Source organism: Musca autumnalis, unplaced genomic scaffold, assembly GCF_047663935.1.
Source record: "Musca autumnalis isolate F117 unplaced genomic scaffold, ASM4766393v1 scaffold_5, whole genome shotgun sequence".
Classification (NCBI taxonomy): Eukaryota; Metazoa; Arthropoda; class Insecta; order Diptera; family Muscidae; genus Musca; species Musca autumnalis.
In genome coordinates, this window is record NW_027412088.1 from 74835680 (window position 1) to 74853382 (window position 17703).

At 34.5% G+C, this 17703-nt stretch overlaps 1 protein-coding gene across 6 annotated transcripts in view; it reads right to left on the reverse strand.

Annotated features, from left to right (window-relative positions):
- The window catches only part of LOC141405694 (SET and MYND domain-containing protein 4-like), a 32965-nt gene extending 15733 nt beyond the window's left edge, over window positions 1–17232 (reverse strand). Inside the window, exons 1-3 of one of the 6 annotated variants that reach the window (XM_073990316.1) lie at window positions 17008–17202; window positions 8461–8655; window positions 2484–2822 (exon numbers count right to left, since the gene is read on the reverse strand). The gene's annotated coding sequence lies outside the window, so the exon portion shown is untranslated. Of the gene's footprint in view, window positions 1–2483; window positions 2823–8460; window positions 8901–17007 lie in introns of those variants that run through there. The other 5 variants (XM_073990314.1, XM_073990313.1, XM_073990317.1 and 2 more) reach the window with 5 other exon arrangements.
- Between the last annotated feature and the right edge of the window lie 471 nt (window positions 17233–17703).

The window sequence follows — 17703 nt, forward strand, 5'->3', positions numbered from 1 at the left end:
GTTATTTTGATTCATTTTTAGTATCAAATGTCCTTCAATGGTACATATTATTGAGTCCAAGTTTGATAATTAGAACATACCTAAGGTTTTCCGAAATTTGCTCATAATTTGACTAATTTATTTTATTTTTGGGATCTAAAGCCACAGTTTTGGCTTCCTCTCATTCCCTCGATGACGCTCTAAACGATACCCTGTGATTGTCGTTCCATAGTCGGAGCTTATTTACCCTTAAATTGGTTTTGAACCCACTTCTTTGAGTCCTTTACGAGGGAATTGTCTGGGAAATAGTTTCGTATGAGCCATTTCCACCTTATAAATCGGTAGGATTGTTGTCTGCAGGTAGTAGACAGGAAATAAAAAAATAATTTCGTTTTGTACAAAAAATTGGCCTAACGGTACACCAAACAAAAAAGAAAGGTATAATATTTTGAAAGCCTTCATTGCACAATGTCTTTGTGGGTGTGGTAGGTATAGTTATGTAAGACTTTTTAATCAATGAAGCTCATATTAATATCAAAACTAGTAAAATCAATAATTTTTATGGATGAAAATACAATGTTTGTATAAACTAATGTCTGATGTACATACACAACATTATTGTGGAATTTGAGCTTTCAAAACATTATGTTAATAAATGTTATATTCGGTGTGGAATTCTTCCAATTTTGGTGTAGACGTTATATTATTCTTTCATTTCCTGTCTACTACCTGAGGACAAAAATCCTACCACTTTATAAGGTGGAAATGACTCTTATGAAACCATTTCCCAGACAAATCCCTCGTAAAGGACTCAAACAAGTGGGACAAAAGCCAATTTAAGGGTAAATAAGCTCCGACTATGGAACGACAATCACAGGGTATCGTTTAGAGCGTCGTCGAGAGAATGAGAGGAAGCCAAAACTGTGGCTTTAGATCCCAAAAATAAAATAAATTCGTCAAATTATGGGCAAATTTTGGAAAACCTTAGGTATGCCCTAATTATCAAACTTAGACTCAATAATATGTACCATTGAAGGACATTTGATACTAAAAATGAATCAAATTAATCGATTTCTAAAATACATAACAATATATTCACATATTGTGTATGAAAAATACCTTAAAGTAACCTTTACTTATATCGTTCTTAATTATGTGGCCAGGTCGATTTATGACTATTTTACTAAATCGTGGTATCTTTCGTATAAACGAGGGAGAATTAAAACATGTTTTGGCTTTATTTAAAAGTGCTTACCGCGTACTTTATTTACAAATTTTGTTCCATATAAATATTCAAATATTTGGAACGTAGCAAATCAAATACTTTTTAATACGATGTCGTTCTTAATTATATGGCCGCCACTGTAGATGTAATTAATTCGAAGTCTTTGTTTGGCTTCGGGATTGGTACTATTTTAATGATACTCCAGTTATCTCTAATCGCATTTTCCATAAGTGCATTGGAGATGGCTGTAAGTATGGCTCTCTTCGACAGCCCAGGAAGAGCCCTTATCATTTCATACGTGATGCAGTCATGACCAGCGGCCGACCCTTTTTTCCTTTTGACAATTACATTCTCGAAATGATCATAGTGTAATATCAGCATTATTACATGGCTCAAAGGCCACCTGTCTGTTCACCAATCACAATTTTTCTCTACATTCCATATTCTGGAAACTGTCGAATCTTTGTTTGGCACATTATTGATAGAACGCCAAGCCGCACGTGAATTCGAATCTTTATTGCACCGCCAGCTGGTCATCCCACCGGTACCTGGGAGTTCTCATTCAACTTGGAGGTCGCCACTCTGATTTCCTCATCTATTGAGCTTTCAATTACTGCAAAGTCAGGTTCAATTTCTAGCTTGTTTAGAGAGTTTATCAATTTTTTCTTATGAAGAAATCTTCCTTGACGGCTTCCATGGCTCTCAACCTCCACGGATATTGGAAGGTGACCACTACCACCCCAATGCCCCTCGAGGACATTCCATCGCACACACAAACCAGCACTAACAAAGGTCCCGGTTTCTTCTAAATGTAATATTTCCATTGTTGACACATACCAGATTGGCCTCCGCCGCACCAATCTCCAACTCTCTCCCTTTACATGAAACCAGATGATCACCCCAAAATTTTCTGGCATTAAAATCGCCGCATAAAAGAACATTATTAAAAGTCTCAAAAAACTGCAAAAGTTTGGATATTTCTTCCTCAAAGGATAGAGCAGGAGGAAAATAAACGGACGCAATAACAAGGTTTTGACGTAAATTGAGTGTCTTGACGATAACAATATCATAATCTGTAACGTAGGAAACTTTTGCAAATTTAATTCTCTTTTTTAAACCAATGGTCACGCCACCATAGCCATCGGCACGAGACTTCTGCACAAGATTGAAGATAATAAGTTTATTCTTGTTTTTAGAATCTCCAGCAAAAAATTCGGATAGAATAGAATCCTATGAAGTTTTTGTTACTGCGAAAATATTGAATATTAAACTGAAATACCTTAACTTTGTCCATTTTGATGATTGGGTACTCCATTATTTTCAAAACGATCAACAGCTACACCACATTTTTGAATTCTGGCCTGAAAGTGGCACATGGCCTCCTTCGCCACCATATTATTAGTTGCTTTAAAAAAGTTCTTCATGAAGTTAAGCAATTCAACTGTGATTTTTTCCAGTTCAGTGAATTTATGGTTGTCTTGCATAATCACAGGTTCTGATGCTTTTTTGGTTTTTTTTTGCAACCGAACTGTATGTAAAAGGTGTGAGAATCATATTGAAATCATTGTAAATATTGTCCGGTTTACTTGGTTTGGCTCTAGCACTGCTCTTTTTCCACCTGTGGAAAGAGACTGAAAATTAGGTTTATCTCATAATAATTCAAAGCGATTTTGTTTATTATATGAGTCCAATGCTAAGTTTACACTAGCGCTCCAAAATCCACTGGATTTCACGAAATCCTGAAATACACCCCGGTGTTTACACTTATTTTTTGTTGATTTCAAACATATCACAATGATCAAGGTAGATGCATATGCGTAGCTGATCGAACATGAATTTTCACAAGTTGTTGTAAATTGAATTAATCATCAAAAATATAAAAATATAGAGCTTTACAACTTTATTTGGAAAATTATCGTAAAATGTGTATAGTACTAACAAATGAAAAAATAAAAAAATGATTTTATCGTTGAGATATCATAATAATAAATTTTGATAGATAAAAGTTGTGCTCAGAACCTGCATAATATTAGTACTTGCAGTAGTTTTCCCGTTTAGTGCTAAAAATGCGTTCCCGTACTCCGAAATCTAGCAAGACATGCACTTCTCTTCAAACAAAAATAGCGCCGAATAATACCTATTCCTGTTTTCTGCAATAAAATTTGGCCTAGTAGAAACTAGCAGCAAATATTTTCATTGGCATTTAATATGTTAGCTGATACGTTGATTTTGACATTTATGCAGGAGTTTCTGCAATTTCCGTAATTTTTCCGTTCCCGTATTTTTTAAGAAATTTGTATGGGGAAGCAGTTTTTGACAATTCGCTCTTTTTTCTAACATTACCATTAAAAAAGTATGGGAACACAATGAAAAATAGCATTATAACAAAGTAATTTAATATTTTTTTCAAATTGTTTACAAATTTTGATACTAAAATTTTTTGTTGCAGCAATTGACCATCTACCTTGTTTATTGTGATACGTGAAAAGTGTTGCAACTTTTGGTACTTTTTTAGGCAAAAACAGGGTTGCATATCATGTGTACTGTGATTTCGATGTTGATTTCGCTGAAATCACGAAATGAGATGATTTCATTTTTGTATGCGAAATCATGATAAATTTAGCTTGATTCCGCGCGAAATCACGAAACGCCTTCGAAATCACGAAACGACGCCGAATGTAAACTAAGCACAAGATCTCCCTCTTTGCCATCTTCTTCCTAGTCATTATTTTGTTAACTTCAATTTCCTTTGTCCTTTTGGGGCATTTTTCTTTCTCTTTACAAAAACCAATCTTAATTGTTTCAATTGGCCGAGGGTTCGCATCTTCTTTATTCTCTCTCTCCTTGTAAACCTTTTAACCGACATCACTTTTCGGTCAGCAATTATTCCATTTAGCAACTCTTTTTCCGAAAAGCTTATGGGAACATTTCTAATGACATTTGCGGACACCGCATTCTCAAATGTTATTCTGTATTCCGTAACGCCAATGGCATCAACCCTATTATTATTATTTCTTTAATTTCTTCCGACTTCAGACCCTTCAGTTTTTCCATTAAATGCAGCCCATTCTTAATACGTAGGTTTTTTATATTTTGTGCCTCACTCGAGTCGATTAATACCATGAACTTACCCTCATGATCCTCTCTGTAGAAAACTGGCTCGTTGTTAAAGCGGCGCTTTTTTGTTCTTGATTCATAGACTAATGTTTGGTTTACATTCGGCGTCTTTTCGTGATTTCGAAGGCGTTTCGTGATTTCGCGCGGAATCAAGCAAAAATTATCATGATTTCGCATACAAAAATGAAATCATCTCATTTCGTGATTTCAGCGAAATCAACATCGAAATCACAGTGCACATGATATACAACCCTGTTTGTGACTGAAAAAGTACCAAAAGTTGCAACACTTTTCACGTATCACAATAAACCAGGTAGATGGTCAATTGCTGCAACAAAAAATTTTAGAATCAACATTTTTAAACAATGTGAAAAAAATATTAGATTACTTTGTTACAATGCTATTTTTCATTGCGTTCTCGTACTTTTTTAATGGTAATGTTAGAAAAAAGAGCGAAATGTCTAAAATTGCTTCGCCATACAAATTTCTTAAAAAACACGGGAACGAAAAAATTACGGAAATTGCAAAAACTGCAGCAAATCAACGTACCAGCTATCGTATTTAGATGATAATGAACATGTTGCTAGTTTCTACTATGGCAAAATTGTATGGCAGAAAACAGGAGAATAGGGTGTTATTCGGCGCTATTTTTGTTTAAAGAGAAGTGTAAGTCTTGCTAGACTTCGGAGTACGGGAACGGGTTCTATACACAATTAATACGATATATAGATAGTTTTACGATAATTTTCGAAATAAAGTTGTAATGTTCTATATTGTCGTATATTTTTGATGACTAATTCAATTTGCAACAACTTGTTTTGAAAATTCATGTTCGATCAGCTGCGCGTATGCATCTACCTTGATCATTGTGATATGTATGAAATCAACAAACAAATATGTGTAAACACCGGGATGTATTTCAGGATTTCGTGAAATCCAGTGGATTTTAGAGCGCAAGTGTAAACTTGGCATAATAAATTCATAGACAAAGAGAATTGTAGTGTGCTTCTTTTTTGTAGGTGTCGCCGGTATGCAAAGTACCTAATCTTTTCACACAATTGCACAATGTTTTGGGGCAAATTACAATATTTTTTTGGATTTGTTTATATGAGGATGTTGATCTGGCCAAAGATTATCCATATTTTGTCTTTTATCAGAATAAATAGTTTAAAATCTATAGTAACTTTCAATAAAATACTAACGCCATCTACCAATTTTCGAAAATTTGAAGATAAATGCTGAGAGCAAATAAATGTCTATGAATTTATTAGTCTATGCTTGATTAACAGTGCTTGGTAACTGTTTAAAAAAGAAGAGACACGTGGTCTGTTCTAAGTGAGTGCTCTTACAACACTGATATTTATTGAACCCAGCAAAAAATTTTGGAAGTTGTGCAATTGGAGTTATGATTTCACAACATCTTTCGATGTAGTCCAACAGAGTTATGAAAAATGCACTCCGTAACATACATTTTATAAGCAGTTGCTGTAGAGATCCCTACTGAAAAAAACAGTTGGTTGATCCCTACACATTTCTTCAAAAGACAAAGAAGAGTGTATACATTTCGGAGAGTTTGTTATAAAATAAGGAAATAAAAACTGAAGTTGCGAACATTTTTGCTGTAATTCACGAGACGGAAATTGTTAATGGAGTGAAGTGCAGTTGGAGTCCATGTCGAAAGCTGAACTAGTGATGGGAAGTCAACATATAAAACCTTTAGTATGATGAAGCAAATACAGATGCGCTTGGATTAATTGGAGAACGGAGAAAGTAAACTCCAATGTGATTGAATGGAATTTTTTTAATTTGTGTTTAATAAAGTTCTTTGTATTCTTGTTTTACACAAATAATAAATGCATTTTATTTATTCTCGGATATTTCGCAATAGCTTGGATGTTTACTGCATCTTTGGATTGACTAAAAACACAATCCGAAGAGTGCCTTTAAATTCAATCCAAAATACTACATAAAAAGTTGTGATTTGGATCGAAGACGGAGTGCATCCTAGCTGTGTGCTGTGGAAGCAAAATGGAGTGCATCCTAGCTGCGCGCTCTCTTGTAAAATTCATAAGTGAATTCATAGAAAAAGATGTACTCCAACGGCAAATGTACTGTACACTTGTAGTGATTCAACTGCATACGCGGATGCAAACTTTTTGCTGGGGAATAAAATACTACTTATAAACTACTTATGAAAATGTAACTTAACCTAATGCAACTACAATCACTCTTATCTTTTCTAATAATAAACAGAGAATATTGGAACGCTGCAGTACGCTGTTTGCTTATCATTCAAGTGGTATTTTCTACCCTGTGAGCACAGCGACATGTGAGTATGTTTGTGTGTAGTCCTGACCTTTATTATGACACCGCCGCATGCACAAAAGTACGGGATCACTGATAGTTTGATACATTTCTTACCAGCTGGAGTTAATCCTATCCACAACGCTTTAGAATATAAAAAAAATGTGCAATTGTGAAATTTTCTTGGTCAAAAATGTTAACATTTCGAATTGTTTACATTGAACTGGTGATTAAAAGCCAGCTGATCAGACTTGCAAATTTTTGTGGGACAAATTTTCCCAGCAAAAATTTCTCAGTCACCAAACCCTCCAAAAATCTCTCCAAACTCGCTCTCTTTTGCTGGATAATTTTGTTATCGAACAGCACTCAGTAAAAATTTGTACGAATTTTTAAAAATTTTTGGGTTATCGTACTGACCTAATGAATGTAAACAATCAGTAGTGTCTGCATAGGCGATAGAAAGTGTCTGCACACGAGTTAAATGCAAAGATAACAAACTCCGTTTTAAAAGTTTTTAATGGTTAATTTATTGGCAGTGGTCTTAAGACTAATTTTAACCCCCGGTTTATGTATTTCGAAACGAAAATGTGTGCGCATGAAACACACCCAAACTTTAGTTTTGGAAATATTATTGCCTTTACTTTTGCTTCAAAACAAAAGCCAAATTTGAAAAAAACACTCAAATTTGATAGTTTTTCTTGCCCATTCATTTTCATATCGACATACATACATGAACAGGCCCTAAAAATTATATTTTTAATAGTTTGTCATTTAATGTAGCGAAGGCCTTTTGTTTACGCTGCATTAAATGACTGTGAATGTGGGAACGAAAACAAAAGTTTGAAATTTCATTTGAGACTTTTGTTTTTCGCTATATTAGACAGACAGAAATGCGTTTTATTTTATTTCAATCAAGGGGGAATGTTAAAGCGACAGTCGTTCGCCGTATAGATTGTCTGTGTAAACAATCAACAATCGCATTTCCATATTTTTCGCTGACACTAGGTGTGTACGATAACCCAATAATTTGTACAAATTCGTACAAATTTTTACTGAATGCTGTTCGATAACAAAATTATCCAGCAAAAGAGAGCGAGTTTGGAGAGATTTTTGGAGAGTTTTGTGACTGAGAACTTGCAAATTGTTGCTGGGAAAATTTGTCCCGCAAAAATTTGCAAGTCTGATCAGCTGACTTTTAATCACCTGTTCAATGTAAACAACTCGAAATGTTAACATTTTTGACCAAGAAAATTTCACAATTGCACATCACTAAATCGTTGTGGATAGGATTAAAGCACTAAATAAGTAAACTACAATTTTAAAATTTATGTTTTTGTTCCGTTTGGTTTAAAATATCAAAAGATACAAAAACAAATTTCATATATTTTTGGAAACAGCTGACTTTCTTGCAAGTTTTGCAAAATGCTGTTCGATAACTTTCTGCAATTTTTCTTGCTTGAGAGAGTAATATTCACTGAGAGAGGTTGCTGGAACTGACTGAGTAATTATTGCTGGGAAAGTTATCGTACACACCTACTATGTAGTTATTAAAACGATCAAACTGCACTGCAATTAATTTTTTTTTTTTTTTTTGTAAAATGCTAAAGAGTCGTTATTTTCCAGAAAATAAGAGTCGATTGCGATTGCTTTTTGTAGATAGAGTGAGTAACTCACTTCGAAATACAAGCAGGGGAAACGTCCATAACCTCACACTCTTCGGCCATATGTGGCCACAGTCAAAAATTTGTTTTACCCCAAAAAACCGCAAAAATGCTGTGCAAATCCACGTCTCCAAAGCAAAAATATTAATTGATTTAAGCTAATGCACCACTTACCACTTGCTGCTACAATCAGCTCCACAGCCAAATCAATTCTTCACAGCAAAAAATTCTTCAAAAGAAACAGTTAGGCTCCACAGAAAAATATTTTTGTGTGCTCCACTTATACACAGTTTGATGATGTCCGAACTTTTTCTGTTTAATGGGGAAAAACCCGAAAAACCTCTTTCCCACGTAAGAGACACTGTTGACCTATAGAACAAAGACGATTGGAACAAATTAGGGATAGGTAAGTCGACTTTCCATTAATCGACTTGTTGTAGTGAAAAGTCTAAAAATCAAAGTCGAATTTTGACTGGAGGGAAAATCGCATAATCGATTATTTTGTGATCAATTTCAGCTGACTTTGGTGGTTCTACAGTTTTCCGATTCATCTGTCCAAATGATCAACCTGCGTGAAGTTAGCAACGAAAGCTGATTGCTAGTGTGGCCGTTCTATTTTGTCATTCATCATGCAACCGCAAAATGTTTTGACCTGCGTGAAGTTAGCTACGTCGATAACTTTCGATAACACAGAGTTATCGAAATTCACAGAGTAACGCACAACGTCCAAAATTCACATTTACAGGGTGTTTTTGTAAAAATGCTTGCCTGTCACACGAACCGTTCGTACTAAAACGTATAAGTTCAAAATTTGGTTCTTGTAAAATTTTACGAACCATTCGTTTTTATCTGAAAGCTTTCGTCTATTTCATAAAAGCTTTTATATTTCAGGGTTTCCATGATACTTATTTTGTGAATTTTGCATAGGCATCTGCACGTAAAATGTGTTACTTGATGGCAACCCCGATAAACAGATGAAAAACAAAAAAATAAGAAAAAAAAAATTTATTAAACTTGTCAAAAATAATTGTGATAATATGAAATAAATAAAATTGCATTCCCTTCCAGTTTTCGTGTGTTTTGTGCCATTTATTACTCAAATTATTTAATTTTCATTCAAAACGATGGGTCTTTTCCATTCGTTTATTTTTGACGTATTACGAAAATAAAAAGCTTTCATTTGTTTGTCACACGAATACAAACGTCAACCGCTATGAAAACTAAATTGTGTCATCGTTCATGAAATCGACGAACGAGTGGGCAAACACTTTTTACAAAAAAAAACGCTGTTAGTACTATTTTTTCAACCCTGATGACGAGAACGGAGAAAGTAAACTCCAATGTGATTGAATGGAATTTTTTTAATTTGTGTTTAATAAAGTTCTTTGTATTCTTGTTTTACACAAATAATAGGTTTGTCCTTTTACGTACTGAACTTTACTGAACATTGTTTCTTCAGTAATGTTTAGCAACATTTTAATTATACAATTGTCAAAACTTTACTGAAGAAAAAATGTTCAGTAAAGTTCAGTACGTAAAAAGACAAACCAAATAAATGCATTTTATTTATTCTCGGATATTTCGCAATAGCTTGGATGTTTACTGCATCTTTGGATTGATTAAAAACACAATCCGAAGAGTGCCTTTAAATTCAATCCAAAATACTACATAAAAAGTTGTGATTTGGATCGAAGACGGAGTGCATCCTAGCTGTGTGCTGTGGAAGCAAAATGGAGTGCATCCTAGCTGCGCGCTCTCTTGTAAAATTCATAAGTGAATTCATAGAAAAAGATGTACTCCAACGGCAAATGTACCTTACACTTGTAGTGATTCAACTGCATACGCGGATGCAAACTTTTTGCTGGGGAATAAACAGGGCATCGGAGTCGAGCCATTTTTCCTTCGACTCCAGGCCAGTTTTTTTTTTCACGACTCCGACTCCGGAGTCGACTCCGAGGGTAATTTAATATACCACTAAAAATTAATAAAATATGCTAAATTTTTCAAATTTTCCTATACTAGGACCCTATATGCTTATCTGTTGTTTTCTCTAAAGCATTTTGTAATGCAATTCGATGTGAAATTGATGTTCCGTATTGAATGTGCTGTATCTTATATCGAAAAGAAACAACAGAAAGAATTTAAAAAGTTTCAGTAGATTTTGCCGAAATATATGTACGAGTATACCCTCAGATTATCAATTTAAAACAAAAACAAGTAGAACTGACGAGTTTCATTAATTTTTTTTTTTGGACGGACGGGTCACATAGCTTTTTCGTTTTATCTTGTCGACATATGAAGATTGGTATGCCAAAAGGGGGTCTACATTAATTTGTTACTTACAGATTTTAAGAAAGCGAACATTTTTTGTTGACTCATTTTAAAGTACATGTAGAATAGAATATGTAGATCGGCTAAAAATTAGCTGAGATATAAGCGTTAGAAAGGAGAAAATTCATAGTGATTTGTATGTAACATCGAAGTTTGAAACACGGTTTTCTCGAAATGGCATTTTGGGATTATTATACGTTTAAAAAGATTGTACTTAAGCAAGAGACTTTTTATACCCTCAGCTAAAGAGGGTATTTACACTTTGATACGACCAAAAATGTGCCTCATCGAAATAATGGTTTTAGACCCCAAGTATGTTTGTACGATATCCGTTTCAGACAATTTTGAGTAGATCTAGCAATGTCCGTCCGTCTGTCTGTCTGGCAGGCTGGTGCGAACGGATCAATCGATTCGGTTCAAATTTTGGGTATCGAAATATTTTGTCCAGATTCGATTTAAGTTCGAAGATGGGCCATATAGGTCCACTCCTTCAGGTACCTCCCCCACAAATGTTCAAAAATTGTCGCAAAACTTGTGCGCACGATAACTCTTGTAGGGAATAACCGATTTGGTCCATACTTTGCACATCGAGTACTTTCTACCAAACATAGATGAGATTCCAATATGGACTCAATCGTTCCACTCCTTCGGGTACCTCCCACACAAAATTTCGGAAAAGTTCAGTTTAGGACCTGGTCTCGAATCGCTTTGATTTTTGTTTACGCAAGTTGTATTCGCTGTCCTCTATATGACGCTGTAAGTTTCATTAGGGGCAAGTCCATACTTCCTGAGAAAATAGCCTGAAAGTTACAAAAAACCCTATGACACCGTGTGTAGTGGTTGGAGCGCAAGATAACTCTCGAACGGATCTGCCGATTCGGTCCAAAATTTGGCTTTCGTTATATTTTGTCCAAACTTCCGGTACCTCCCCGACAAAAGTTCAAAAATGTTCGGACAATTTATGCGTACGATAACTCTTGAAGGGAGTAACCGATTTGGTCCATACTTTGCACATTACGAAATTTCTACCAGACTTAGATGAGGTTCCAATATGGACTCAATCAAAATTTCGGAAAAGTTTAGTTTAGGATCTGCTCTCGAATCGCCTTGGTTTTTGTTGTAACATCTTGTATTCACTGTCCCCTATATGAAGGTACAAGTTTCCTTAGGGGCAAGTCCACACTTCCTGAAAAAAATAGCCTGAAAGTTGTTTATGGGTGGAAGCGCAAGATAATTCTCGGACGGAAATGCCGATTCCGGCCAAAATTTCACCTTCGTAATATTGTTTCCAAACTTACTTTAAGTTCGTAGATAAGCCATATCGGTCCACTCCTTCAGGTACCTTACCCACAAAAGTTCAAGAATATACCGAAAAATTGTGCGCACTATAACTCTTGATGGGAGTGACCGTTTTGGTCCATACTTTACACATTCTCATAATATCTACCAGATATAGATCAGGTTCGAATATGGACTATATTTGTCCACTCCATCCCGTACCTCCCACACAAAATGTTGGTAAAGTTCACTTTAAGACCTGCTATTGAATCACTTTAATTTTTTTTTTTTGAAGCAACTTACATTCGCTGCCTCATTTACGATGGTAAGAGTTGTTTCAGGGGCAAGTCCATACTTCTTGAGAAAGCAGCCCGAAGGGTGTTAAAACCCCCTATGGCACCCCCATGGTCTATGTCGGTCCATTCCTTTAAGTACCATTTCCGCAAACTTTTTGAACTTTAATCCTAATCAACATTTTTGTCGGGTCATACGACCAAAATTTTTAAACCCCCTAAATACATACGTTTTTTGCGAAAAAAGTGTTTCAATTTGCACAGGCTGAGGGTATTTCTCTGTCGGCAAAGCCGACTGATACTTTTTTACTTGTTTAAATAATTTTTGACGGATTTATGACGAAAAAACTATCAACTTTTTTAGGTAAAATCGAAATTTTGAATTCTACAGTTCAGATTTTTTTTATGGATATTTTTTTAATCCGTTTCGCTTAAGTACAAGATTATTATGTTCTTAATGATCCCACAAAAACATGTGCTGATCGGTTTATTCGTTTTCGAGCTACAGTGGTCACCGTAAACTGCTTTAGTAAAAACAGTGTTTCGTAGGCGGCCATTTGTCAGACAACTGTGCAATATTTTTCAACAAAATAAAATTCCGAAAGTAGCTCAAGGTGTTATCAATCAGATGAAAACAAAACCTTTTGGAAAAAAATTGATAGATTTCTTGTAAAAATTCATGAAAATTTTCATTTTTCGTGCACAATAAGTGACCTTAACCCCTTAATTGTGGACAAAATAAACTTATAATACTTTTTCCACAATATATTGTGAAGTAATATGTGGGATCTAAAACTAGTATTCCAGAGTGTATATAAGTTTTGTCATAAATGTGAAAGTATATTAAGAAATCGATTCATATTTAAAGATGCAATTATAATTCTATTGTCATGGAACATTACTGAATATAATAAATCCTTTGCTTACAATTTTACTCATAGATTTATGTTTGGTTTACATTCGGCGCTGTTTCGTGATTTCGAAGGCGTTTCGTGATTTCGCGCGGAATCAAGCAAAATTTAACATGATTTCGCATACAAAAATGAAATCATCTCATTTCGTGATTTCAGCGAAATCAACATCGAAATCACAGTACACATGATATGCAACCCTGATTTTGCCTAAAAAAGTACCAAACGTTGCAACACTTTTCACGTATCACAATAAACAAGGTAGATGGTCTATTGCTACAACAACAAATTTTAGTATCAAAATTTGTAAACAATTTGTAAAAAAAAAAATATTAAAATATTTTGTTACAATTCTATTTTTCATTGTGTTCACGTACTTTTTAAATGGTAATGTTAGAAAAAAGAGCGAATTGTCAAAAATTGGCTCCCCATACAAATTTCTTAAAAAAATACGGGAACGGAAAGTGACGGAAATTGCAAAAAAATCCAGCAGAAATGTCAAAATCAACGTATCAGCTATCGTATTTAGATGCCAAAGAACATAGTTTCTACTAGGCCTGTACTGTATTGCAGAAAACAAGAGAAGAGGGTGTTATTCGGCGCTATTTTTGTTAAAAGAGAAGTGTCTTGCTAGATTTCGGAGTACGGGAACGTATTTTTAGCACTAAACGGGAAAACTACTGCAAGTAGTACTATTTTGCAGGTTCCGAACACAGCTTTTATCTATCAAAATTTATGGCTATATTACACCATATGCTTTTTCACATGTATGACATCAGCTGGTCTGTATATTAGTATACCCAGAGTGACAACATACATGTGAAAAAGCATATGGTGTAATATAGCCATTATTATTATGATGTCTCAACGATAAAATCATTTTTTATTTTTTTTTTTCATTTGTTAGTACTATACATAATTAAAACGATATATATACACAATAATTACGATAATTTTCGAAAAAAAAAGTTGTAAAGTTCTATATTGTCGTATATTTTGATGACTAATTCAATTTACAACAACTTGTTTTGAAAATTCATGTTCGATCAGCTGCGCATAAGCATCTACCTTGATCATTGTGATATCTCTGAAATCAACAAAAAATAAGTGTAAACACCAGGGTGTATTTCAGGATTTCGTGAAATCCAGTGGATTTTGGAGCACAAGTATAAACTTGGCATTACTATAAAATGAATAAACGATTTATCAAAATTTTATTAAAGTTCATCTCTCTATCATAAAAAAATAAAAATCTTTTGACAAATGTAGAAAAAAAAAGCATTTTGCCCGGAGTCGGAGTCGAGCTTTTTTCACGACTCCAGACTCCGACTCCAGCAAAATTTGCTAGACTCCGACTCCGAAGCCCTGGGAATAAAATACTACTTATAAACTACTTATGAAAATGTAACTTAACCTAATGCAACTACAATCACTCTTATCTTTTCTAATAATAAACAGAGAATATTGGAACGCTGCAGTACGCTGTTTGCTTATCATTCAAGTGGTATTTTCTACCCTGTGAGCACAGCGACATGTGAGTATGTTTGTGTGTAGTCCTGACCTTTATTATGACACCGCCGCATGCACAAAAGTACGGGATCACTGATAGTTTGATACATTTCTTACCAGCTGGAGTTAATCCTATCCACAACGCTTTAGAATATAAAAAAAATGTGCAATTGTGAAATTTTCTTGGTCAAAAATGTTAACATTTCGAATTGTTTACATTGAACTGGTGATTAAAAGTCAGCTGATCAGACTTGCAAATTTTTGCGGGACAAATTTTCCCAGCAAAAATTTCTGTCACCAAACCCTCCAAAAATCTCTCCAAACTCGCTCTCTTTTGCTGGATAATTTTGTTATCGAACAGCACTCAGTAAAAATTTGTACGAATTTTTAAAAATTTTTGGGTTATCGTACTGACCTAATGAATGTAAACAATCAGTAGTGTCTGCATAGGCGATAGAAAGTGTCTGCACACGAGTTAATTGCAAAGATAACAAACTCCGTTTTAAAAGTTTTTAATGGTTAATTTATTGGCAGTGGTCTTAAGACTAATTTTAACCCCCGGTTTATGTATTTCGAAACGAAAATGTGTGCGCATGAAACACACCCAAACTTTAGTTTTGGAAATATTATTGCCTTTACTTTTGCTTCAAAACAAAAGCCAAATTTGAAAAAAACACTCAAATTTGATAGTTTTTCTTGCCCATTCATTTTCATATCGACATACATACATGAACAGGCCCTAAAAATTATATTTTTAATAGTTTGTCATTTAATGTAGCGAAGGCCTTTTGTTTACGCTGCATTAAATGACTGTGAATGTGGGAACGAAAACAAAAGTTTGAAATTTCATTTGAGACTTTTGTTTTTCGCTATATTAGACAGACAGAAATGCGTTTTATTTTAATCAAGGGGGAATGTTAAAGCGACAGTCGTTCGCCGTATAGATTGTCTGTGTAAACAATCAACAATCGCATTTCCATATTTTTCGCTGACACTAGGTGTGTACGATAACCCAATAATTTGTACAAATTCGTACAAATTTTTACTGAATGCTGTTCGATAACAAAATTATCCAGCAAAAGAGAGCGAGTTTGGAGAGATTTTTGGAGAGTTTTGTGGCTGAGAACTTGCAAATTTTTGCTGGGAAAATTTGTCCCGCAAAAATTTGCAAGTCTGATCAGCTGACTTTTAATCACCTGTTCAATGTAAACAACTCGAAATGTTAAAATTTTTGACCAAGAAAATTTCACAATTGCACATCACTAAATCGTTGTGGATAGGATTAAAGCACTAAATAAGTAAACTACAATTTTAAAATTTATGTTTTTGTTGCGTTTGGTTTAAAATATCAAAAGATACAAAAACAAATTTCATATATTTTTGGAAACAGCTGACTTTCTTGCAAGTTTTGCAAAATGCTGTTCGATAACTTTCTGCAATTTTTCTTGCTTGAGAGAGTAATATTCACTGAGAGAGGTTGCTGGAACTGACTGAGTAATTATTGCTGGGAAAGTTATCGTACACACCTACTATGTAGTTATTAAAACGATCAAACTGCACTGCAATTAATTTTTTTTTTTTTTTGTAAAATGCTAAAGAGTCGTTATTTTCCAGAAAATAACAGCGTGTTTTTGTAAAAAGTTTTTGCCCATTCGTTCGTCGATTTCATGAACGAAGACAGAATTTGGTTTTCATAGCGGTTGACTTTTGTATTCGTGTGACAAACAAATGAAAGCTTTTTATTTTCGTAATTTGTTTGGTTTTCGTAACAAAATCAGACGAACGAATACGTCAAAAATAAACGAATGGAAAAGACCCATCGTTTTGAATGAAATTTAAATAATTTGAGTAATAAATGGCACAAAACACACGAAAACTGGAGGAGAATGCAATTTTATTTATTTCCATAGAATCACACGCGTATATGTACATCCGTTTCTTCATATCACCACAATTATTTTTGGAAAATTTGTTTACATTTTTTTCTTATTTTTTGTTTGTCATCTGTTTATCGGGGTTGCCATCAAGCAATCATGGAAATCCTAAAATATAAAAGCTTTTATGAAATAGACGAAAGCTTTTAGATAAAAAGGAATGGTTCGTAAAATTTTACAAAAACCAAATTTTGAAGGTATACGTTTTAGTATGAACGGTTCGTGTGACAGGCAAGCATTTTTACAAAAACACGCTGTAAGAGTCGATTGCGATTGCTTTTTGTAGATAGAGTGAGTAACTCACTTCGAAATACAAGCAGGGGAAACGTCCATAACCTCACACTCTTCGGTCATATGTGGCCACAGTCAAAAATTTGTTTTACCCCAAAAAACCGCAAAAATGCTGTGCAAATCCACGTCTCCAAAGCAAAAATATTAATTGATTTAAGCTAATGCACCACTTACCACTTGCTGCTACAATCAGCTCCACAGCCAAATCAATTCTTCACAGCAAAAAATTCTTCAAAAGAAACAGTTTGGCTCCACAGAAAAATATTTTTGTGTGCTCCACTTATACACAGTTTGATGATGTCCGAACTTTTTCTGTTTAATGGGGAAAAACCCGAAAAACCTCTTTCCCACGTAAGAGACACTGTTGACCTATAGAACAAAGACGATTGGAACAAATTAGGGATAGGTAAGTCGACTTTCCATTAATCGACTTGTTGTAGTGAAAAGTCTAAAAATCAAAGTCGAATTTTGACTGGAGGGAAAATCGCATAATCGATTATTTTGTGATCAATTTCAGCTGACTTTGGTGGTTCTACAGTTTTCCGATTCATCTGTCCAAATGATCAACCTGCGTGAAGTTAGCAACGAAAGCTGATTGCTAGTGTGGCCGTTCTATTTTGTCATTCATCATGCAACCGCAAAATGTTTTGACCTGCGTGAAGTTAGCTACGTCGATAACTTTCGATAACACAGAGTTATCGAAATTCACAGAGTAACGCACAACGTCCAAAATTCACATTTACAGGGTGTTTTTGTAAAAATGCTTGCCTGTCACACGAACCGTTCGTACTAAAACGTATAAGTTCAAAATTTGGTTCTTGTAAAATTTTACGAACCATTCGTTTTTATCTGAAAGCTTTCGTCTATTTC